We start from the raw sequence: 25,820 nt of genomic DNA on the forward strand, positions 1-25,820 counted from the left end.
ATTCCTCAACCTAATAGTTTCAATACTAGTAGTTTTTATTTTAGCCTATTATTGTTTTTCAACCTGAACTTTCATGGTGTAGATTTCTTAAATATTTGCTTTTGGAAAGTCTTGTTACTGGTCTAAGCATGTAATAAACTGTCTTTTTTGTTCTTTTTAGTGTCAAATGCCAACGACTTTCAATTCAGCAAAGACTCACACAGAGATTAGAACAGTGATAAAACTTAAATTGATAATATACTGCTGCATAAACAGATGTTAAAGAGCTTCTACCACAAGTACAACCAATATATTTTTTTGAAACTTCATTTGATGTATGATATTGCAGTATGACAGGAAATCTGTGTGTAGAAAGATTAGATTGAGAATTTTAGGTTTAATCAGATCATTTTGCACTTGATCATATGTTCTGTTTTATAAACAAGGCTGCTGTATGTTAGGTTCAATGTTTACATTAGACCTTACTGACTTAATACTAGCTTGACTGTACAAAGAAAATGACTGAAAAGAAATTCAAAACATAAATAAATTAATACATAACAGGTTTAAAGCTTAAATATGTTAACAGAGATCTGATTAGGAAATAAACATTATCAGCTTGCTTATCATTTTGTTAAAGTAAAAAAATCAATTGTACACAATCATGAATACAATGATATGTGGGGTTTTGCAAATTAAAACAAAGAATATTTAGCTGTATTGCAATGCTTTACAACAATGGACGAAGACATAAAAGCAAATCATTAAAATGTACAACAATGGTGTTTCTTACTAAAAAACTTTTTTGAATGAGAAAGCTGACAATTTGTACAAAAATCATATATAAAATCAAGATATCTTATTTTACACTAACTAAAGATTATGTCAAAAAGTTATATCAAATTTCAAAGAGTTTCATTCATGTTTTTTTATTGCAATGCAATAAAACAAACCATATGATGTGCAGGAAATTGACACCAGTCAATATTTATGGGTTTTAATAGAAACAAACTGATATACTGGTACTGAAATCTATTACTACTCTATTAAGAAAGAGTGTTGTCATCAGGTTGTTCTGCACTAGTATATTAAAGCATTAAAATTATGTCTGTTAAAAAGTTCATTAATTGCACCTATGCAATCTTTCCCTCTTTATTTACATATAAATCTTTCAAAACAAAAAAAAACCAACAAAAAGAGTAAATTAGTATAGTATGATTACCTGGTGCAGCAGATGTTGTAACTGATGGTGCTGGTCCAGATGAAAGAGGAATCCTAAATGTTAAACCTTTAACAAGAGGAAATGTTCTTGTTTAAATTTTAGGGCATAGATCACAAAACTTGATTCTAGCTTCCACAGCATTTACAATCAACTAATGAATTGTAAGAAGATAAATAATATCTACACTAAAAAAATCCCACAAACCATCAAGATTTAACTTTCAATGTACAGAACGAAATGTAACAACATTTTTTATGACATTACTGAATATTTTTAAAATTTACACTTCATCAGTAAAATTTGTAACACCTACTTCTAAGTCTGAACAAAAAAGCAACTAAAATCAATATAAGAATAAACTAACTTTATATTAAAATGTAACAAAACACACAGTCTGTAATTAAATATACTTGTAATACATTACTGTTACAATACCATAGTTATTAACCAATGATGGCACATTTTGAAACACTCATAATATACAACCTCTACCTGTTGGTTTTGTAGTAGTTGTCACTGTAGTTCCTACTGTTGTAGTTCCTATTTGGGAAGGTGTAGCTCCAAATGTTATTCCTGATGTTCCTCCAAAAATCCCTCCACTAGCAGTAGTAGTTGAAGTGGTTCCAAAAGACAGCCCCAGATGTGGTAGTAGTGGGAAACCCAAAACTAAAACCTCCAGATGGTGTTGATAATGGCAACCCAACTGAAGCAGATGTAACAGCAGTTGTTCCTAAAGAAGCTGTACTAGATGTGGTAGTTGTGTTGGTTCCAAAACTGAAGCCTCCTTGAAGGTATGCAGAAATATGCAAAAAAATAAATAAATCACAATTTAATTTTTTTTCTTACCTTCCATCATTACTTGAAACAAATGTTGATTTACTTAAAAAATAGTTTAGAACTTTTTTTAATATTACAATACTTCTTACACGATATTATAGATTTAAAATGTAGTAGTTTAGTATTACTCCACATTTTTAAGAACAAGTTAGATAAAATTACATTTCAATTATAAATGTTACATTTGCACAAGCGAAACATTTATTTGATTAACATATAAAGCCTGCCAATTAAAACATGTCAACAGCGACATTCAGGTTATTCAGATATATAAGACTGACTTAATGTCACATATAATGACTGTAGGTTGTGCAGAATACACTTGTAAACTTTTAATAATCAACAAAAAGAATCCTCCAAAAAAATTTCCAAACAACCATTTTGCTGACAAACTACAACAGCTTATTGCTTCAAAATATGCAGTTAAAAGTTTTTGAACATTGCTTAAATGATTTTGCATATTATATTTACTAGTTGAATCCACTGTTATTATAAACAAATTGAATCTCAACATGTTTGACTACAAAAAAACCCTGAAAATAAATTGCGTTCTCATTAGAGGCTTCTTCCCATATACTAACAATGCTTTCCAATGCTCTTTGTTCCCCTGTAATTTCATATAACAAGTTATAATTTTCCTGTGCTCTTGTCTACATGGGAAGAGTATCCCATCAAATGCTTATTGTAATTTTTGAGTCTAAGCATGATTACTTACATTTGTTAATTTATATAATTCAAAACTTCTCAGTATTATGTGGACTATTTCTTTTTACATCACTAAACCAAACAATTTTCACAAATATGCAACTAATAATGAACATTGTCATGTTATTGTTAAACATACAAAACTAAAACAACTTACATTTGTATTTTACAAATTTCCACTATTTCTAATCCCCATCAATGACAATACTTGTCAAAATAACACTATTAGGAAAGCTACCTAACATACCACCCCCTGAAGAAGTTGTCTGACTTAAGCTAGTTCCAAAGGTGGGCTGTGCTCCTGAAGTAGCAGGGTTGCTACCAAATGTAAATGTGCTAGCTCCACTTGCTGGAACTCCAGCAACCCTTCCAGTTCCTGAGGCATTCGGAGTTCCTAGGCCAAAAAATCCACTAGCTGCACCAGTGTTTCCAGGTGTAGCACCTGTTCCAAAGGAAAAACCTGTTGATCCACCTGAAGATGGATTAGAGCTTCCAAAACTGAAGCCACCTGAAGTTGGATTAGAGCTTCCAAAGCTGAAGCCACCCGAAGTTGGGTTACTTCCTAAACTAAAGGCAGTCGAGGTTGGATTCCCAAAAGAGAACCCTGAAGAAGGCTGAGATGCTGGTGTGTTTCCAAAGGAGAATCCTACAACAGGGAAAATTGAATAAAAGAGTAATAAGTTACTTAGTCAAACTTAGCAAATGTTGTCTAAAGTTATCAACTATTGATTCATGTAGTCTACAATTCTATGAAATAAAAACAGTGCATTAGAACAGAAAGATTTAGCTGTAAAAAGTCAAAAACCACAGTGAAAGGGAGTTATAAAAGGTTACCAGCACTAAGTATTTGTACAAATTCAACAATAACAGTACTTATAATAATGTATCCATCCAAACCTGCTTGAGCAAAAAATTCAAAATTCTGCTTAATCTTAAGCAGTAGGTGATATCAAATAAATAAAACAATTTGGCATTACATACATTGCATTTTAGCTCCTAATTCACATCTCATTTTGTTCAGTGTATATGATTAATGATTCTTAAGTGAGTTAGGAACCAAATTAAATGAAATTTCTGTTTTACATCACATAAATAACATTATACAATGTGAGTAATGCAAAGTTAATTATTCTGTTATGTTTATGAGGTGCCATCTACTATTTAAGCTAAAGCATAATTTGGACTTTTTTCAGTTCTGAAGAGTTTTTGGATGGATTTCATATAGTTTGTGCATTAAATTGTAATCATTATTTTAAAATAACTGAAACAATGCAGTAATCACATGAATCACGATATTGCTAATATTACACACAATACCAAGTATACTACATGTCACTGGAAACTGTGCTATCTTTATTGATAAGTATGAGAAAGAGCTGGAAGCAGCAGTAACACCAGATGACACTCTCATTTAAAGTTGAGCTACATGAAATGAGTGCTTGGATAAAGCAATCAGATGAAGAAAATGAGTGTATTTTTCATTTTTATCAAACAAGGTTCTTTCTATTTCTCTACTGATGCTGCATACTTTCAAGAATAAATACTTACAACTAAAAGAGAACTAGACAACAGCTTCAGCCAAACAGATGAAGATTCAATTCATTGCTTCATGCACTAGCGCTAGGATTAGGGTGTGTGTGTGTGTGTAAAATAAAATAAACATGAAACAAGAATAATTCTCTGGCTGTGAAGACTAGATGCTCATATGTAATTACTCCATCTCATGTTCAGTACTGCACTTTGTATGCTTATTTTTTTGGAGTTGCTTTCCTTAGTGGCAAGTAACAGTAAAATATTCTTTTGATATCCATTTTATATCAGACATTACATTTTAATAACTAAGCTTTGGAAAAGTGTGCACAATAAACTACCCTCTTCACATTTACATTACTAAAAAAAAAACTTGCACACTTTTTTTATTGTTGGACAATGATTATGGATACTGAAAGTTTTGAAATTTTCTGGAAACCTTTACCTGACACTGGAATGAAAAGTAGGTAAACGAAATTTTTCATTTTTGTTGCAGAGGTGCATAATGTTTGATATAAAACTATACAATTAGCATTTACTCTGAAGAAGTAAAGTGATGATGCATATCTTAAGCCTATTGAGCAAAACATGTAGAAAGAAAACATTATGGTAGTAGTTCTTTTCCTTTTGGCAAGAAAACTGCCATTTTGTTAAATATTACCATAGAAATAAAATGTTTCTAACTTCAAAAAAATATTTGACTTTATTGAAATCAATCTTAAAATAAGTTGAAACAAAAATTATTATGCGAGCCACCAGAAAAATTTCTAGGATGATAACCATACCTGAACTTGTGGTAGTTGCATTAGTTCCAAAAGTGAAACCTGTAGATTGTTGTTGCTGAGGTTGTCCAAAGGTAAATCCTGATGGTGCTTGTGTGGTTTGTTGACCAGATCCAAAAGAAAATGACATTTTTTTTTCTTTTCAGATGAGCAATTCAACCTGGTTTAAAATAAACTCTAAAGGTGAATTAACAGCTGCTTGTTTTTTCTTTAACATAAACAAATTAAATTTTTTATTGTGAATATATTATGCAAGTTACCTTAAACACTGATATGTATAACATCAGTAACCAATTTCAAAATACTTTTAATCAAGGTTAAAGTTTTAGATATATTCATATTCTTAACAGACAAACTCAAGTTATTAGTTGTTTTATTATATACTTCTTCTCATTAATAGATAAAACAGTAACATTTCTTCATTTTGACCTCTGTCCAAATCTAATAGACGTAGTCAACCATCTCTTTAATGTATAACACTATGTAACAAAATGTTTACTTATTCTTGTTCCTGGGCAGAAATTTCCCAATTGCTTATGGTTAAAGTAAATGGAAAAGACTTATTTTTCTCTTAAAACTTTGCTTTTGTGACCTGAATAATGAAATTTTCAAATTACCCATTTTTCCAAAACATTCCAGGTAGATTCAGTGCTGAGTAGCTGAAACAGAATTTTCTCGAACTTACAAAAAGTTTCTAGAATGTTGTACAACCTACAAGAATTTTCAAGAACTGTTTAGAATTTTCTTGAACTTTCCATAGTAATGTATATACAGGGGCTCACCACTTCAGTTTAGTTCTAGCTGCCTAATTGAACACATAAACCAATCTAATTTTATCAGAAATGGCATCAAGAAGCTGCAAGCATTCTCTAGATGCATTCTGCTATGTACATGGCCAATTTATCAAAACAAGAGCGAAAAAGTAACCTATGACAGCATCTGCTAATGTGTGTGAAGCCCACAAGACATATTTCGCCAAGCCTGTCGGGGATCAAGACAAACTCTGGACACATCATTTTATCTGTGAGCATTGCAAAAACAACTCTAGAAGGTAAGATAAACAATTTTTGCTTCCTTGAATAGCAAGATTTTATATTATACAAATTTTAGACCTTTTAAAATTTAATATCTTTCAGTGCACCTTAAAGAGGAATACAACAACATCAAGACCTTGCTAGAAGCCTTGAAGTATGATGAAAATGGCTGGGAGGTTTTTTTTTAATTTCCAATAGTATAGAAAAAATATCTCAAAATATTTTGCATGAACCTCTTACACATAAGTTATGGATGAAATAAATTTATTCTTCATAATATCAATTTTATTTTGCTCTTTTGCAGGATGGTACAGAGAGGAAAAGAGAGCCATGAAGTTTACTGTTCCAAGAATTTGGCATGAATCCCACTGACCACTCAAGCAATTGCTACTTCTGTTGGGCTAGCAAGAATGCATCTGCTATCATGTATTCAGACCTTCTATCATTCATCTTCCCAGTGCCATACTGCCCTGAGCTCTCTGTACTCACTCCGCCAGAGAGAAAGCAGCCATCCTCGAAAGAGAGCAGCAAATCAGAAGAAGAGGTAGATGTTGAAGATCCAGGCTACAATTTCAGAAGTGCAGCTGGTGAGAGAAACCCATACTACCCCAACCAATGAGACCTCAATGACTTGATCAAAGATCTTGGTCTAACAAAGTCGACTGTTGAGCTTTTGACATTCAGGCTTAAGGATTGGGATTTGTTAGATGAAATTATGCAAGTTTCAAGTCAGAGGAGGCATCGCCAATATTTTTCAATCTTTTTCACATGTCAAGATGGGCTCTGCATCTGCCACAATGTATCTGGTCTGTGCGAGGCAAATGGAATTGCCTGTAACCCAAACGAGTGGTACCTCTTCATTTATAGCCCATCCAGAAGTTTCAAAGCTGTGCTGCTTCATAATGGGAATAAATATCTGTCTCTTCCCCTGGCTCATTTGGTGCACCTCAAAGAGGAATAAAACAGCATCAAGACCCTGCTAGAAGCCTTGAAGTATGATGGGTCTCCAAGGAGGCTTTACCAAGTTTCCTTGCTATCTTTGCCTTTGGGACAGTAGGGACACTGCAGCACACTACTACAGGAAGCACTGGCCACAACATACTGAGTTCTCTGTGGGGAGGCACAATATCAAGTTTGACCACTAGTTGACCCCCAGAAGGTGTTGTTCTCACCATTGAACATAAAATTAGGTCTTATGAAACAATTTATCACAGCTCTTGATAAGGAGTCTGTAGCTTCAAGTACCTTTGAGACTTCTTCCCTAAGCTGTCTGAGGCAAAGGTCAAAGCTGGTGTCTTCTTTAAATCACAAATAAAGAAGATCCTGGAGTGCACAGAATTCCCCAAGGAGCTCAATAGGAAGGGGAAAAAAGCTTGGGGGAGCTTTGTCGCAGTGGTTCAATGCTTCTTGGGCAATCACAAGGCAGAAAATTATGTGGAACTGGTTAAGGCTCTGGTGAAGAACTATAGCAAATTGGGCTGCATGATGTCCCTGAAAGTCCATATCCTTGATGCTACTCTTGATAAATTCAAGGAGAATATGGGAACATACTCAGAGAAGCAAAGTGAGCTCTTCCACCGAGATATACTGGACTTTGAATGCCACTACCAAGGAGCGTATAACAAAAACATGATGGGAGACTATGTTTGTAAGCTAATACATGAAAGTGATTTATATTACAGCTGCAAATCTCAAAAAACTACTCACTCCTAAACATTTTTGTTCATTTTTTTTTATAACTTTAGTATAAATACATGTAAATCTTGATTCATATGTTGTTTTTTATATGCAAAAACGGCTCATTTGGGTTGAGAAAATATTTTACATAGAAGAGCGAACAACGTTTTGACCTTCTTCAATCATCGTCAGGTTCACAAAACCTTATTATTTTTTTTTAAACAGAAATTAAACTAGTACTTCTATAGTTTCTTAGGTCCTCAGATCTCATCAGGGATAGCAGTTTAATTCTATGTAAATTTTAACTTTTTGGAAGTTGACTACTTTACAAAAACAAAATTTTAACTTTCAAAGAAACTGGTAAGAAATAGGGATAACTTTAAAACAATCAGGAAACTTTAGTATAATAATTACATCCATACCAATATCATTAATGTAGATATAAAAAACAAAGGTCAAAGCACTGAACACTAAGGTGCACCCACTAATAAGAAAGGTCAAATTTGACTGAACTCCATTAATAAGAACCTTTTGTTTGTTTATATCCAACCACTCAATTTACCGGTCTTTCCCTAACCCAATATAGTGTCATTTTCTTAGTCTTCTGTGTAGCATCTTATTGATTTAATCAAAAGACATTTGAAAATATAATTGGACCAAGTACACATCTTTCTTTCATTAATATTAACAATTAACACCTTAAAGAAAAAAGTTAAAACACCAGTAAGACAAGATATCCTTTTGATTGAATCAATATTTGCTTTAATTTTTAATCTCTCAATCTTTCTAGGAATGTTGACTATGATTCCAAATTTACTATGTATATCTACATCAAATGTGACAAGATTTGAGTAAAATAATGTTTGTTGTACACATAAAATCTTGTGTTACAGAAGCATTTTGTACTCAATATGTGTCTGAAATTGAAAGTGCAAGTCTAACTCAGACTATTGACAAGGGATGCAAGGTAATATTCATGAAAAGAATGAAAATACTTCCATCATAACAGTTTATATAACCTCTGGGACCTTTAATATGCATACTTCCACTTTTTTGTCAAATCAGTATCTATATTCTATTTGATATTTTTTTCCTCTACCATAGACTGTCACTAAATAAGCAACATAAAATCAAGTAAATAATTGATAACTGACATAAAATACAAAATACCATGTTGGATGACACTTTGTGAAAGGTCATGGCATGCAGACTGACATCTATTTGTATATAAAAGCTTAATTAAAGTTTGTTCAGCTTTATCAATTAGTGACATGACTTATGAAAATAACCAACTGATAAAATTAGGCTTTCCAATTATTAGTAATTTTGATTATTCCAACTTTCAAAGTAATTGAAATACTGTCTAAGAACATAGCTACACAATGAGATATCTGTGCTCTACCCACCGTAACTAAACCTGATTTGTAACATAACACTTTTTTGGCCATTTTGAAATAATAAGAGAATGTAACTGAGTGATCCATTAATGATAATAAAAACTTGTATACACAAGTGTATCACAATACAAAAGGTGTGTACAAAAAAAGCATTTAAATTGTAAGTCCTTGTCAAAAATAAATTATATCTGTTGTTAGAACAAAAATAATATGAGTGACATGGTCCTGGAAGTAAACAGACACATTCATAGACAAGGGTAGAAATATTCTAAATTTTCAGCAGGACACGTCCTGCTGGACAGTGAAACTTGCTGGACATTTGAAATTTTAGCAGGATACCTCAAAACTGTCACCGGACATTACCAAAAACAAGAAATCAAGTAGCAACAATTATTATATAAAACAGAATCATTTTATTTATGGCACTGAAACATTATTTCAAAGCAAGTGGCAGCAAGCCTTGTATCCAATAAAAATGACACATTAATCAAACTGGTAGATTCAGTCATCCAGCACTAAGACATCAGCTGATGTAGACTCAGTATCTCTATTGTCTCTACGTGTGTGAGTTCTATGTGAACTCGCAAATTGTCTGGTTTTTTTACTGTCCTTCCACCAGGATTCTACAGACTTGCACAGTAATTCTGTGCTTGCAAGATCACAGGTTTTATTCTTAGCTAATTTTATTGTCATCAAGTCATTAAGAGAATCATTTATTAGTCTGGACTGCCAGTCAACCTTAACAACTACCACCTGGGAAAATCCACATTCTGGTTCAGCAGATGATACGGAAATCACCTGCATGAGGCATACAAAGGCCAACACTGTTGATCCAGGGAAAGATTTACCGTCCTCAACAGTAATTTGACTTAACATGTGGGCCCACAATCCACTTGCACAACTAGCCAGGGACTCATCTGATTTGGAAAATCTTGTGGCTTTGAGCAGTGTCTTGTGAAAGTCAACTTAGCAAATATCAGCTGCAATGTTGAAACCCTTAGCTTCTAGCAGAGCACCAAAGTGGTCTAATAGTGTCTGGAGTTCATTATGGCCATAAGATGACAATGCTTCCTTGCTTTCAGGCCAGTTGCTTGGTTCAAAAATTTGAAAGGCACCAATAAAATCCTTATCAAATTCTTCAAATCTCTCATTCAGATATGTGACAATTTTACCTATGAAGATGGCAGTTTCTTCAGCCATGGATTGAGCAACTGTCTCTTTTGCAGCACTTTTTGAGCCTCTGGCCCTTGTCTGACCACTAATGGCAATCACCTTTCCTCTAAGTAACCACTTGCCAGTTTGTTCACACGTTGTGAGCTCTTTAACAATTTTCTGGGATCTCTCAACATGATTCAGATTACCCAGCTTCTCTTTGCAACTAGCGAGTTTGTCAGAAACAATGTTCACAGTAGCAGAATTGTCTTGCATTTTGAGACTAAGAGATGTCAAAACAGGCAGAACTACCAAGAGTATGTCCATGTACAGGATGAATTTAAGGTTTGTCAAAGTACTGTATAATCCTGCAGCTTTCTGTCCATGTTCCCCTTTGTCATGCAGCTTTACTCGATACAAATGATCTGCTGAAGCTGGCCAGTTATGAGAAACTGACTCCAGAGTGCACTATTTGTAGAACCACCCACTGGGTTCCTGTCCCTTTTGTTGGCTTTCTAACAACAATGTTGTTGGCTTTACCAGCTTCTTTGAGGCCAGCCCAGTTCTGTGGCAAATTGTCATAAAAATTCCATAGGTTTTCTAAAAAGGTTTGGATACTATCAAGGTAAGGGATGTCCTTGATGGTCTTCTTAATTGCAAGTTCCAATCTGTGACTAACACAGTGGATCTCTATCAAATAAGGTTTTTGTGCCTTCAATCTGTTGACAAGTCCTTTATTTGTGCCAAAATTGACAGCTGCCCCATCGGCTATCAGGCGTACAATTGATTCAAGCCAGTTGGGAAACTTGCCATATTTGGACAATGCTGCAAGTACAAAAAAATTAGTACCCAATATTAGTTACTTTTTGTAAAAAAAAAAACAATGTAAATTTGTACTTTGGAAAATTCAATTGCTCCATTATCTATTATGCTAGCTGTGCTAGGTTAAGCTCCAATTCTGTCAGTGGTAAATACATGGTTCTTGGTTTAAATCAACTGAAAATGCTAAAGTTTTCACTAATGTATATTAATAATGGAATGACTATGTAAACCTTAATTAAAACACAAGTGTATGTGAAATATTGTCCATTTTAGTTTTTCTTAATTAGGAATTCAGGATAAATCCAAAAAAATTTTCATCCCAGGTAATTAAGAAACCTTTACCTGAACTAAGTGCCTGTAGCAAGTGTTCAGAATCAGTCTCCTCAACTGACTGCAGACAGGAAGTAACAGTTACTGTCCAAGTATCTTACATAGACTATCTCCTGCTCAATGTTGGCAGTGTCTGTTGAGCCATCAGTTATAATGCCAAAGAATAATGAGGTGTGCAGATGAGATCTGACATTAATTCTAATTGTTTCTGCAATATACTTCGTAAAGATAACTGCTTGTTTGTCATTGGCATAATGTTCTGTTAAGTTGTGCTCCTGCAGCAACAGAAGCTCTTGAAAATCGCTGAATGATTTGGCATTCAAAGCCATATAAAGGGCAGTCCTGAACAGCACAAGCAAACGATCTTTCTCAGTCTGGTTAAGTTTGCTCAATTCTTTCATCATGGGAGTTAAATCAGGTGTTTCTTTTGCTGTTTTCATGCTCCTTAACAGCACTTGCTCTCAGGTTGTAAGATCCTGTTATGAAGGTGTTCTTCTGCCTTCCACTACTTAGGTCATATTCCTGACAAATTGAGCAAAACATCAGTCTGGCAGCATTATTATACTCCAGCCATGGTCGGCTTCTATTCCCTTCATCCTGGAAATGATGAGTAGGCTTAGTGCCAGTACTAGCAGTAACAGTTTTTGCTTTAACACTTGGGCTTGGGTCAACAAGCTTCAGTTTTTTCACTCAAGGTTCTATATTATTGTCTTGTGATTCATTAGTCTTGCTCATGAAGCCAAACTGAAATCATGAGACTTTCCCATTTTTTTACTATCAGACACCATGGTCAAACTGTCGTGAATGTTTGGCAGTCATGTGACTATCAGGGATGGCACGGATAACGCAACCTAAAAAGCGCATTTTGTGAGCATTCACAACCATTTTTTTAAAAATTTCTTTTTTTTTTCTTAAATCTTAAATTTTGCAAGTTATTTTCCACTCATTATAACATATACTTTTTAGCAAAATCTTTGGGCTGTGCATACACATCTTTTGCCTCACTTATTTTATGAGGGGATGATGTATTTATGTCTGATATGTTAGGAATATGACCACCTGTCACAATGTCAGGTGATAGATGGGAAAGTGCTGGTCAAATTTGATTTTTTAATGGACATGTCTGGCTTTAAATAGAAAATTTCGAACCCTATTAGAGGTCTATGTCACTTATTTTTTGAAATTAATAAAAATTATATTTATACCTACTAACCCTTAACATTGCAACAAAATGCTATTCTGTATAAATAATGAAATTAGGCCAAAGCAAAATTCCACAAGTATAACCTCAAGAGCAAATGTGTTGAGGTAACAATAATTACATATTATAGAACCTAAGCCTTTACAAAATGTAAGAAAAATTTGTATATTCATGAGCACAAAGGTGGATTGTTTTAAATACTCTTTTTAGATACTGCTTTTAGGCATTAAGTTGGATTTCAGAGAGTAAGTACTCATTGACCAAAAATCTTATCTAGAGCTCTGAGAATGGGAAAGTTGTAGACTGATCCAGATGAGGAACAAAGTAAAAGACAAGGTCCAGAAAGAAGAAAAACCTTGGAGGATAATGAGAAATAAAACTGTGAAACATCTGTTCAGGCCTCCAGAGAGAAATAAATACTACAGAAGAAGGAAAGCCAAACATTGAACAAGTAGGAGGGAGGTGTACAGTAGAAAAGAACATAACCTGACAAAATGAATTACAACATCAGGGAAACAAAGTCAGAGATGGGATAGAGAAGAAAAAAGCAGAACAGGCTAAGCTGGCAAAGAGAAGGAAACAAACTTCTATAGAAAGTTGGTTGGTTTGATGTTTTGTGGTGCAAAGCAACTAGGCTATCTGCACTAAACATCTGGTAAAAAGTTAAAATTAAAGTAAAATTATTAAAATTCATAAAAAGAAATTAAGGTAAAGCAAAACAAAGTTTAATTTTTGAATTAAAACCACAAATAGCATTAAATCCAATTTTTATATCTAGTCTACAGCACCAAGACAAAAACTACAGTAATATAAGTTGTAAAGGACTTTCTGTAGCATAATTCTGATTATCATAACATGCCAGGATGACTAATGGGTAAGTTGAAAATGCGTTAGTCATCTGAAGTTAGCCTTTCCAGTCCTAGTTTTGAGTTATTTGACTTTAAGGCCATTTTCTAATTTCAAATCAAACTAGATGTACTTAAATTCTTAAAAGGAAATCACATTGAAAAAAGTTCTAATTTGTAAACTAAAAATTTAAATAGCATTAAAATGATTAGTGGCCTTTAAATCACTATCTCCAATAACACTGTTTAACCTTATATCTGTAAAAACGGCTCGTTTGGGTTGAGAAAATATATTACATAGAGGAACCTGACGATGACCAAAGAAGGTTCAAATGTTGTTCGCTCCTCTATGTAAAATATTTTCTCAACCCAAACGAGCCGTTTTTACATATATATTTTTCTCTACAAGTGGGTTTTCTCGACATCACTGATTACTGTCTAACCTTGGGACAAAACATTTAAAATGGTACTGTCGTAATGACAACAAGACAGTAAAATGTGGCTTATTGTGACCTGAGTGTTACACAGACAACACATTGGTGCATCATCCCCAGATAAAAAAAAAACGAGTTAAAAAACTGTGACCAATGTATAGTCTAGTCAGGTCAACTTTCTCTTTCCAATCCTAATGGAAGCAAGATGGCCAAAGTCCAATATAGGGTTTTATTTGGAAAAGCTTGTTTTCACATTGCTCACTCCAAGTTGACTGCCAACTGGCACAGAGCCGAGCCTTGAATACAGGACTGTAGTCCATGTATGAAATGGCACAGCAGTTATAGTGCCAGAGCAGACAGATTTAGCTGTGATGTGGCAAGCCCATTCCCACGAATACCAATGTGGTCTGATATGCAGAAAAACTGGATAGAAGTAGATGTTAAAGAGAAATGGGCCAGTTGGTTTTGAATATCGGCGAGAACAGGGTGTGAACTAACGTGAAGTGATTTCAGGGCTAGTAGAGAACTAAGCGAGTCAATATAAATAGTTCAATTTGAGTACTGCTTAGCTTCTATGTAATCTTGGGCAAGAGAAATGGCATACAGTTGAGCTGTGAACACAGAAGCTATAGAGGGGATTCTGTGTGCAACCACTGAACCACAACATACCATGGCAGAGACCACAAATTCACCTGATTTCGAACCATCTGTACAAACAGGAATGGAAGGATGGTTTGAAAGATGTTCAGCAAATGTTCAATGACTGACATGAGATGTGAATGTGGTTGACAGAGAGCCTGTTTGCAACAGTAAGAGGGAGTTGTTCAGTGATAGCATTAATCTTTATACTGAAAAGTGTGACACTCAAAATACAGCATTGAGGGACTCAAGTTCCTGTAGAAAAGAATGAGAAAGTGTCGAACCCACATGAACTTGGAATTGCCCATCAATTAAAAATTGTTTAATAAAAATGGGCAAATGATCATGTAACCCACATAAATGGAGGTCTTGCAAAATGCCATACCTCAATGTGGTATCAGAAGCCTTCTCAATATCAAAGAATATTGATACAAGATGTTATCGTGTGAGAAAGGCTTCTTTGATTAACTTTTCAAGTCAAGTCAGGTGGTCCATGGTGGGGCTCTGTCACTGGAACCCACACTGGGTGGATGAGAGGAGTTGTTTGATTCCAGAAACCAAACAAAATGAGCATTAACCATCCTCTCTAAGGTCTTACAGAGACAGCTTGTCAAAGCAATTGAATGGTAGTTTGAAGGAATCTTGGAATCCTACCCAAGCTTAGAAAAAAATAGGACAATAGCCCAGCATTAGGCATAAGGAAAAACATTCTCCTGCCAGGTACAGTTAAAAGCAATCAGAAGCAGAAGATAGGTGGAACAACATCTCGTACTGTACATCATTAGGTCCGACCAATGTACTGCCAGATTGATAAAGGGCCAGTTTGAGTTCCATCAGTGTAAAGGGACAATTATAGTCATAGAAACAATCAGCTCGAAAGGAAAGAGGTGATCACTCTGCCCAAGTATTGATGGCTAAGAAGGTGGAGGAAGAATCAGAAGTGCTAGGTGGTATCTGGCAAAAGCGTTCATATACAGTATCAGCAATGCTCCAGGTATCAGTTACTTCCTGGCTGTCAGAGTGCAAGATTGAGAAATGGACAGAATTATATTGCCCACTGACCTTTCAAAACTTGTTCCATATGACTTTGGAACTGGTGGTAGGAGATATGCTGGTTGTGAACTTAATACAAAATTCCTTCTGGCTTTCATGTCTTAGCCACTGAGCATGTGCATGGGCCTGCTGGAAAGCAATGCAGTTTGAGAGTGTGGGATACCTACGGAAAGTATCCCAGGCCCAGTTTTGAGCATTCTATGACATGTGGCAAGCAGAATTCCACCATATACGAGGATATCGTGGAAAACGTCAAGATTTTAAGAATACATTAAGCAGCTGCCTGTATAATACAGTCAGTTACTGCTGCCACACAGTCGTCTATTGATGGCAGGATAAAGTTCTGTAAGAGCAGTGAAAGAGCGCCAGTTGGCTTGATCCAGCTTCCACCAGGGCACATAGGACAGGTGGCATCGATTACTGCCAGTCTCTCTCGAAATTATAGGAAAATGATTACTGCCTCGTGGATTACTGTCAACCCTCCATGAAAAGTGGGAGAATAGTGAAGGGGAGCAAACTGAGAGGTCAATAGCAGTAAAGGACAGACTAGGTGCATGAAAATAAGTGTAAAAACCAATATTAAAAAAGAAATAGATTGTGATCGGAGAGCACATTCTCTACACACATACCCCTCCCATCAATATCAGCACTTCCCCAGAGGAGATGATGTCTATTAAAGTGCCCCAGGATTAGAAAGGGAGACAGCAACTGTTCAACAAGAACATCAAGATCTGATTGATCATAGGTCTCTTCAGTTGACAGTAGAGAGAACAAACAGTGATGGTATGACCCATGGAAACACAGATGGCTATGGCTTCCAATGTTGTGTGTCAAGTGGCAAAGACAGGGTGAGCACATGCTAATCAACCAACAGTGCCACCCCTCCATGCACTCATCCATCACACAGACTTTCATTTCTGTACAAAGAAAACTACCAAAAGGTTACTGTATCAGCAGGTTTCAGAAATGTTTCTTGTGAGGAAAGACATACAGGATGGTATGAAGCAATCAGTGCTTTGATGTTATCCAGATTAGAACAAACCTCAACAGTTTCATTGAATCAAGGTGGCCAATTTTACTTATGTGTAGGCAAATTGGGTGGAGAGCCCTTATGTTTATGACCATGTCTTTTTTCTTTGTTCGAGGAAGGTCTGATGAACTCCATGGATCCTTCCCTGGGTCGATTGGGCATGTCTTTGTTGTTGGAAGAGAACTACAATAACCAAGGACATGAATGGATGATTGTTTTGCATCTTGAGGCAGGAGAAGAAAATGTATCAGAGGAAGTGCCCATATCTGAAACCAAAGGTAGTGGATTTTAGGGTGGGCTGGAATGAATATTAGAAACAGAGATGGGTGTTGACATTGATTCATCAACTTTTTCAACCATGGAAGTCAAAAGACTTTTCATTTGGTTTGAGAATGATTCTTTTGGAGGCACAGAGAGATCTGTCTGCATTCCCACTGTGGTGGTGGAATGAAGTGCAATAGCATATGTCTCAGATGAAGTAGTGAACAGTAACTTTTGAGCCTAAGGGTAAGTGATGGTTTGATTCGTCTTCAAACGCTGCACCTCTTTTTCTTTCAACCGTTTAGGGTAAGAGCCATTGTAACTGACACAATGAGGGTCTGTTTCACACTCATAAGCATCGTAGTTCTTGCCACTGCAACAAGCATAAGTCAAGGAATCATGAGATGATGTCTTCAAGTTACCGAACCGCTGACACTGGAAACATTTGAGAATGTTTGAAACATATGACCATACCTTGCAATTAACATAACCTGTCTTGATGGTGGCAGGTGGACACGATGATGTAAATGTTAAAATAAAGACACTGGTCGGCATCATAAGCCCATCTTTGCGAGTGGAGATTTGCCTCATTGCAGAAACTCCCTGGGTGGAAAAACTAGCTAGAATCTCTAACTCAAGGATGTTCTTCAAATCCCTCTCAACAATAACTCCTCATGACAAATTCAAAGTAGCATGGGGCTTAATCTCAATAGGTATATCCCCAAATCACCTTTGAATGTAAGAAGAGTTCACTGTGTTTAGATGTGGATGTTTCCACCAATATGTCACCAAAGTAAAGTTTTTTGACTGACTTTGGAAAGCCACCAAGTTCCTTCTGAATAAAAAAAAGGGAGATATTTGCCCTAAAGGTTTGTCTGAGAGAGAATGTAATGTAAGAAAATAAGGTACAGGTGTTAGAGATTTTGAAGATTGCTGCTCAGAATCTTCAAGATATGGTCATTTACCCATGGACTGTTTTTCACTATTTTATTTATGTTTTTATTTGGAAGATCCATAATAACAAAAAAGAATTTTTTGTGCCCACTGACCCCACCCATCATGGAGCTCTATGAGAGGACACACTACAATGCCAAACAAGGACACTGCAGCAATGCCAGGGTTTCATAAGCACTATAACCAAACACCAGCATCAGATACAATGTGCATAACACCTGTTGAGAACATCCAACACTGGTACTTGGCTGCCCTAGCCCAACTGGACCAGCCAATTGACAAAGGAATTCAAGGCCAAAGTGATGTGTTAGGGTTGTACCCCTCAAACACCAAGATCCTTTCCTCCCATTCATGGCTCACCACTCACGGCAAACACGTGGTTGGATGTTTAGATCCCAGAGAAGGTAAACTGAAAGAACAGAACCTTCCCTGGGAGGTCCCCTCACCATGTGCAGTAATCCATACCAAGGGGTCTATAAAAAGCCCCTCTAGAGCATGGAGAGGTGCTTCAGACAAATTTTGAGGATAGGAGAAAAAATACCAGAGGGTGGCAATAAAAACTGAAGTTATGAAAATGAAGAATCTACGAGCAAAATAAAAGACAAGGAGCCTAACCTCCATGAAATCTAGGTGACAATGACAAGGAATCAAGAAAGGAAATGAAAGGAAGATAACAAGTCAGGATATAAAGGATCATAAATATGACATGGGTCAAAGCATTCAGGTGTGAGGAACTATAGAGGATGGAAACAGTACAACTCTGATAACAAGCAAAGGAGGAAAATTGAGATAAATCCCAAGAGTGATGATCAAAGAGTAAACAACAAGCAACAATAGAGGGCACAGACAAAAGATAAGGAGAGAAACATACCTGAGAATGAAATTCAGAACAAGGTTGGAAGGTTAAGGTAATTCCTCAAAAGTTAAAGTGCTATCCAAAGCAATTCATTTATAGTCCAACAGATCATTCCCAACTGAGAAAAAAGAGCTTTGAACAAAAAAAAAACAGGAGTAGGAGATGTGGTAATTCATTATTACAATTACAAGAAATTATTATGAGAACAAGTGCACAGGGGGAGTGGGGGAGTTACTGTATATGGAGGTGGAGTCTCCCTCCTTCTGCTATATGGCTTTTGCTGAGTGATAACATTATCATGTTTTAGTGCAGTTCATATCAAATGTGAATTTATGTGCAAGTTACCTCAAACCTAGTGGCATGCAAATCTCAGACAGATAAGCAAGGAGATCAGTTATTGTCTGGGAAGGAAATATTCAAAGCCACTCCTCTAAGAAATTTAGTTAAGTTATAATACTTATAGGACATTATTTGCTTTATGTATATTGTTGTTCTGTTTTCTCAGACACCTTACTTAAGTAATTAAAAATTTAATGTACTAGTACCACCACTGTAAACAAGTAGGCTTTAATTTTATTGGTAAACCACAACAAAAAGACAAGAGATCACACATAAGTGCTGTACTTCTTGTTTTGATTTATATTTTTAATTTAGTGTTATACAAGTAACCAAAATATATAAATTAAGGTTAGATAATGAAAATTAATAAATATTCTTCATGAGGTATGCTTACAAGCAGCTCATGCATTACACCATTCAATATGTTAACCTGTATACTGGGATTATTAATTAGATATGGTTCAAGATTAAAGACCAATAAAAGTAAATAAAAACAGACATAGAAGGTTACAAGCCTTAAGCTATTTAAAACAAACAATTCCATATTTCTGTTACAATCTGTGATAATTCTAGAGAGAGAAAAAGGCTATTTAGATTTATTTCATATTTTTTATGGAGTACAAGGTCAGTCAAATCTGTATAGGGGATATAACAGATCATATGTAAAGTTTTATTACATAATGATGTTTGAGATTTATTTAGGAGGGCTTAAGAAGTTACAAAAAGGAAATTTGAAAATATTTAGATGAAGTATCTTGCACTTGCAAAAGTCAATATTCTGATTCATTTTTCACTGCTGGCCAGAATCTTAAGGCCAATGAACATAAAGAAAAAATATGCTAACAGTTCTTTATTTTTATTTTCCCTTTTCTTATTTTCATCTTTCGAAGCTCTACTCAAATAAGTGGTTGAGTCTGACAATGCAAAATGCATATTTTTTTTTTTTATGTTCATTTGCCTTAAGATTTTGGCCAGCAGTGAATTCATAAAGAAATATTTTATAGATATATTTAAATATAATTGTGTGTGAAACACTTGTGATATTTACTGAAGGGTTTCCACATTTTGCAAAGATGCACTAAACATATTAAAAGTAATAGTATAGAAACTGTGTTTTTGTGGTTACAATGCTTGTCACATCAACTGGCTCTGTTTGGAAAAACGTTAAGCATCCAATCCCAAATTTAGAATTTTGTTTACCTTTAACATTCTTAAAAAAAACCTGACAGTTAATTCTAATATTTTTAGCCAGTTTCTTGTAAGCAATTTTGAATGCTATAATTTTCTTATTCTGAAATGTGTTAACAATAACCCCTCTTACATATATAGTTATTCTTATTCAGTTCTGCCCTCTATATGCAGAAATGTTTAGCACATGCCACAAGCCTTGAAGCTCCCATTTATCTGTAATTGACTGATTCCTATGCATCTCACATGAAAATCAACATCCAACAACTCTCCACATACCCTCTTAATCCATGTTACTCCCTCTATTCAATTCTACCAAACTATCATACTGAGTTTCAGGAGAAAATGCAAGCACTGGTTTACAAGGGGAAAAAAGGGTGGAAAATGTGATGAAAAGGTAAGTTCTTATCAAAAATATATTTTCAGTATGGGAAACTTATAGCTTCCGATACAGTACATTACCTCTTCTCACATAAATAGCTAAAATCCCACATTGAACAGGAAATCTTCAAAGATGATATGTGGGAGACTATACTTCTGTACTAGACATATTTTTTACCCAGTGTAGAACAAGATAAAGGTAGACATAGGGGAGACCTATGGTTAGACAGAGATCCAAACCACGCAATATATAAATTTCAGTGACATAATACATAAATGCTGGTGAGAGTAGAGGTTAGGGCACAACAGACCATAAACAGCAAGCCAACTACGTCCCAAATCTAGAAACTGACATCCACATGAGGGTAGGATGAGGATCATATCTTAAGTAAGTCAAATACAATCCAAAAACTGTCCACCAGGAGCTGATGTCCACACTGAGGTAGGAAAGAGGAGCATACCAGTAGCAAATCTACTACAATCCAAAACTTAGCAATGTGGTGTGGGTAGGAAAGAGAATCATATCATCTTAACCCCAAGTTCATGAGACTAGAGAGAGTCTCATACACCATGACCAAGGAAAGGAACACATAACAATGTGAGAAATCAACTGATTGAGTTAGGAACCTCACATATGGCATTAAAAAAGATTTCCATGTAATGTAAACCATCTCACTGAAAAATGTAGTGAAAGTAACAGTTCCAACCATAGTAACATCCTCAGAATAAGAAAGTCAAGGAATAGTGGAAGAACCATGGTAGTGTACAAGCACCTCCACTGTGACCCACAACGTGAATAGAATGACATGAATAGAAATGAGTAAGGGAATAAATATCTGTAATACATGTACGACAACTTGTGTTGATTGGTTCAACTCTAAACCCAAAACTCAGACACTGAGAACCAATATCAAAGTAGGGGTAGGATGAAGAATCTCAAATGAAAGGGGAAATTCAATTTTGATGAATCATTCCAATGTTATATAGTACAAGACATCTTGTCATCTACACTAGCAGAATATGACAGCTATACCCTCAACTTTAAGGCTTTATCATCATTTATGTATAGATGATATATATTATTTGTATTAACACATTGAGAAGGAAACCTCTGTCGTCTACCATCCCAGTAACTTGGAACTAGAAAGTGGTAAGTGCTCAATCTCCACTAGAAGAAATGTGGTAATAAAGCATGGTAGAGAGTCTGAAGGAACAACACTTGAGACAGTGCAACGAGTGACCAAGAAATCCTATTTTGAAAAGCAGATCATGTTGATTTTTTCAATAAAAGGCATGGCAGGGATGGACAGCTACCCCCTTCTGATTTACCTAATGAAGTCCGTGGGTGAGTGCACTTTGGGATGAATATATTAGTGAAGCAAATATATCCTGAAGATAAACTTACAAGTGATCTTGTAGAACATTCTATCTTAGCAATCTGCATATAGTGGCCATGATATTACGAGTATCAGGTCATCATGATTTTACAGTGTGGATATTACTTGCTAAAGTATACCTGGACAAGCAACATTCACCACAGAGAAAGATTCACATAGAAAAGGAGGAACATACTGCTGAAAAATAAGAGAAATACATACTAAAAGGTAATTCACCCTGTCACAGTCTTATTAAAGAATGAAGGATGTAAACTAGTAGACAATCATATCTTGGCACGGAAGAAACAGCTACTCAAACAGAGAATAGGAGACAAATGTATAGAGGTGTAGTCCTAGTGCTCGAAAGTTGAAGTACTTCCAATGGATGACAGGATTAATGTGCAGGAAAAAGGGAAGGTGCATGATTGAAGACACCAGGAATTGATGGTGGGAAAAAGGATACAAGGAATAAGAGGCCAATTAAATCAACTCAGGGAAGCACATTAAAAACCACAGACAAAGAAGTGAAGTAAGAGAAGAAAACTGAGAGAATGGATTCCACGACAATAAGCTATAAAAACAATTCTTATATTCTCAGGTTCTACTCTGTAGCTAGATTCTTTTTAATAGAATAATAATTAAACTTGATACAAAATATGAAAAAGACAAAACACTTGTAGTCTAAAACTTACAAATACGAACACATAAAACAGAAGCTTTAATACCTAATATTTAGGTTTTATCTAACAAATAATCGTCAAACGTTCTCTTTAACTTAGGACTGGTGGGAGAGCCAAAGATTCTCACGCTGTCGGCTAACTTGCACAGGTTAAATTTCAAACAATTCATTATGACATCAATTTAAGGAGTAAACTAAAGTTCGTTACTCATCACAAGTTCATTGTTCCAACCTGTGTAAGAAATAATAACAGTGTTAGTAATGGAACGATAAGCCTAATTTTAGTTTAGTAGTACTCGTAGTATATTATTATTATTATTTTTATGGATACTTAAGTCGTTGAAGTAGTAGCATAGGCATTTGTTTGAATGTTAAGACCCATTCAGGTTATTATATTCATCATTTTCACTCAAACAACCCAGTTTCATTTGGAAATTCCTTACCGTACATGTAATCCATTTACATTTTAATAATTTCATTTCAAAATATATACTAACCTCCTTTATCAGCAAATAATACCTTACGAAATCATACATTCAACACACTGAAACATATTAAGGCGGCCTCTGGTTAAGTGAGTACTGAATACATGCACAAAATAATTTTAAAATTAATTTGTTTGGTTCACTATTTCATACAATAATCAAATAAAGACATATTCAGTACACAAAAACAGCATGTATTATTTAAACTTATTTATTTTAGTGTTGAGGAAACAGACTGCTATTAAGTATTGAGATGGAACGTAAATTATGGAAATTCGACCTCTTAATTTTTTATTACAAAACATTAACTGAACTAAATGCTTGAAAAACAGTTATAAAACTTTTGTTAAATGAACTGGTATATGAATAACTGAGTTATGCGCAATTACGTTATCATCATTTCTTCCTTCAGATGCATGATTCTGTTAGCAAATAATCCAAACATTACACGGTTTCTAGACCCGGCATGGCCTGGTGGTAAAGGCACTCGACTCGTAATCTGAGGGTCGCGGGTGTGAATCCCCGCCACACCAGACATGCTCGCCTTTTCAGCCGTGAAGGCGTTATAATGTGACGATCAATCCTACTATTCGTTAGTAAAAGAGTAGTTCAAGAGTTGGCAGTGGGTGGCGATGACTAGTTACTTTCTCTCTACTCTTACACTGCTAACTTAGGGACGACTAGCGCACGTGTAGCTTTGCGCGAAATTCATAAAACAAACAAACACACTTTCTTCATCACTCACACACACACACACCTTTTATTGGTAATTACAAGTTTCCTTTTTACCTATTACATTTTGTCAATTTCCTTGTCTAAGGTTTTCCTTCATACAGATTTTGAAAGAATGTTCCATGTGTGTTTTTAGAGATTGATAAATGAAATATTCTAAAAATAACTTCTTGGAAAGTAAAGACGTTAAAGATTTAATTACAGGTTGAAATTAGGCAATGATTAGTTTAGACTAGTTTTATATTAAATGAATTTTTAAAATTCCTTTCCTATCATATAATTCAGTTCTATATAAAAATCACGTGGTTAAAGTGTTAAGCCTTTTGTACATAGTTACTCACCATCATATCTCAGTTGGTTAATCTTTATTGATTTTGGTTTTACAGTGTAATGTTTTTAAATATAATTTTTAATATAAACACGCAGTTTTGTTGTAATTTTAAGATATAAAATAAAATCAGCTGTAAGTAAACTCAAATTATAAAAGATTATCCACTTCAATTACATTTATGATTTACTTTTAAAACGATAAATCTTGTTGAAGATATACATTTTATTTTTGTAAGAGAGATGAACCAAGAAATGCCCATAGAAGATGCACTGAGGCTTAGTTCACATAAAATATCATCGATGGCTACTAGCTCGAGTTTATCAGGTTCTCAATTACAATAATGGTGTTTGGATGTTTTTACTTACAAAGAGTTCTGCACTTCTACCTAGTATTATTAGAGCGATAAATAACTTATGAGTTTGTATTTTAACATAATTTTCTATGCGTTCATAATTATACATTTAGATCAGTATGATGCGATACTGTCTAACAGGTTATTGTTTTACAAGGTCTTGAAAGAAAAATTATTGTAATGATTACTTGATGCTTAAGACGATTAAACAGATTTGTCATTATATATAAGTGTGTATAAGTGTTATATCTTAATTCTTGCCTTTACTATTATAAACGAATGATCGAAATTCCATTCCAAGATTTACTTCCTTTTTGAAAAGCTTTTTCTTTAATTAGTAGCTTTATTCTTATGCCACAGAAAAACCAACGAGGGGAGCACATATCTCCAAATATATAAGAACTTAATTGAAAATATAAAATCAGGCTTCTAAGTGTATTTTAGTTTATCTTTATTGATGAGAGTGAAAGAACAAAGACTAATATTTAGTTATAAAACTTTAATATCCGATACAACACAATAACCTTAATTCAGATTTTCCTAAATATTTGTTATATATCACTTTATACACGTTCATTTGGGCATAAACATAAAGGTTCTTTAGTGTTTATGTAGAATTTGTGGAGACTCTAGAATATTTTCGTTGGATAATTTGATAAAGCTCATCAACGGAAGAACTTTGTAACAACAGCCATATGCCTTGCGCACGGTGTTTATTGTTGACAAGCTTATGACATAGTGTTATGTTAATAAGTGTAAACGTGTGGCATCAGCATATGTTGAGCTGTGGTATATATAAATACTTAACTAGCAAGACAAAAATTGGAGTATTGGTAGTTTCCATCTGTAGGTCTAACACTTACAAATATAATCTACTCACATCTCTCGATATTCTTTGAATTTACTACATTCTTGAAGTTATATTTATTATCTCTAGGTATGCAATACTTAACCTCTTTCAAAATTCTTCGGTAAATATTATCTCGTCTAGATACTTTTTGATGCCCTAAGTCTCCCATGTTTTTCTTAAACTTGGAATCAATGTGATAATTTTGTTCAATCTTGTTTCTTCTTACAAACTATTCAGGTTAAAACATATTGCTTAGAATTAATAACATTTGTCACAAAATTTTATAATAGGTTTATTACACCTTTGTTAAATATAAATGCATTCTAGTCGTTTAATGCAACCCATTATCATAACCGATCTGAAGAGT

The 25,820-nt window shown here is 34.7% G+C and overlaps 1 pseudogene across 1 annotated transcript in view; it reads right to left on the bottom strand.

Moving 5' to 3' along the window:
• Positions 1–23,337, bottom strand: part of LOC143249570 (uncharacterized) — a 36,610-nt pseudogene extending 13,273 nt beyond the window's left edge. Inside the window, exons 1-5 of the transcript XR_013027839.1 lie at positions 23,201–23,337; positions 5,059–5,215; positions 2,982–3,389; positions 1,694–1,985; positions 1,202–1,267 (exon numbers count right to left, since the gene is read on the bottom strand). The product of XR_013027839.1 is annotated as an uncharacterized LOC143249570 (transcript). The remainder of the gene's footprint in view (positions 1–1,201; positions 1,268–1,693; positions 1,986–2,981; positions 3,390–5,058; positions 5,216–23,200) is intronic.
• Positions 23,338–25,820: the final 2,483 nt, after the last annotated feature.

The sequence above is a fragment of the Tachypleus tridentatus genome, chromosome 4 (genome assembly GCF_004210375.1).
Source record: "Tachypleus tridentatus isolate NWPU-2018 chromosome 4, ASM421037v1, whole genome shotgun sequence".
NCBI lineage: Eukaryota > Metazoa > Arthropoda > Merostomata > Xiphosura > Limulidae > Tachypleus > Tachypleus tridentatus.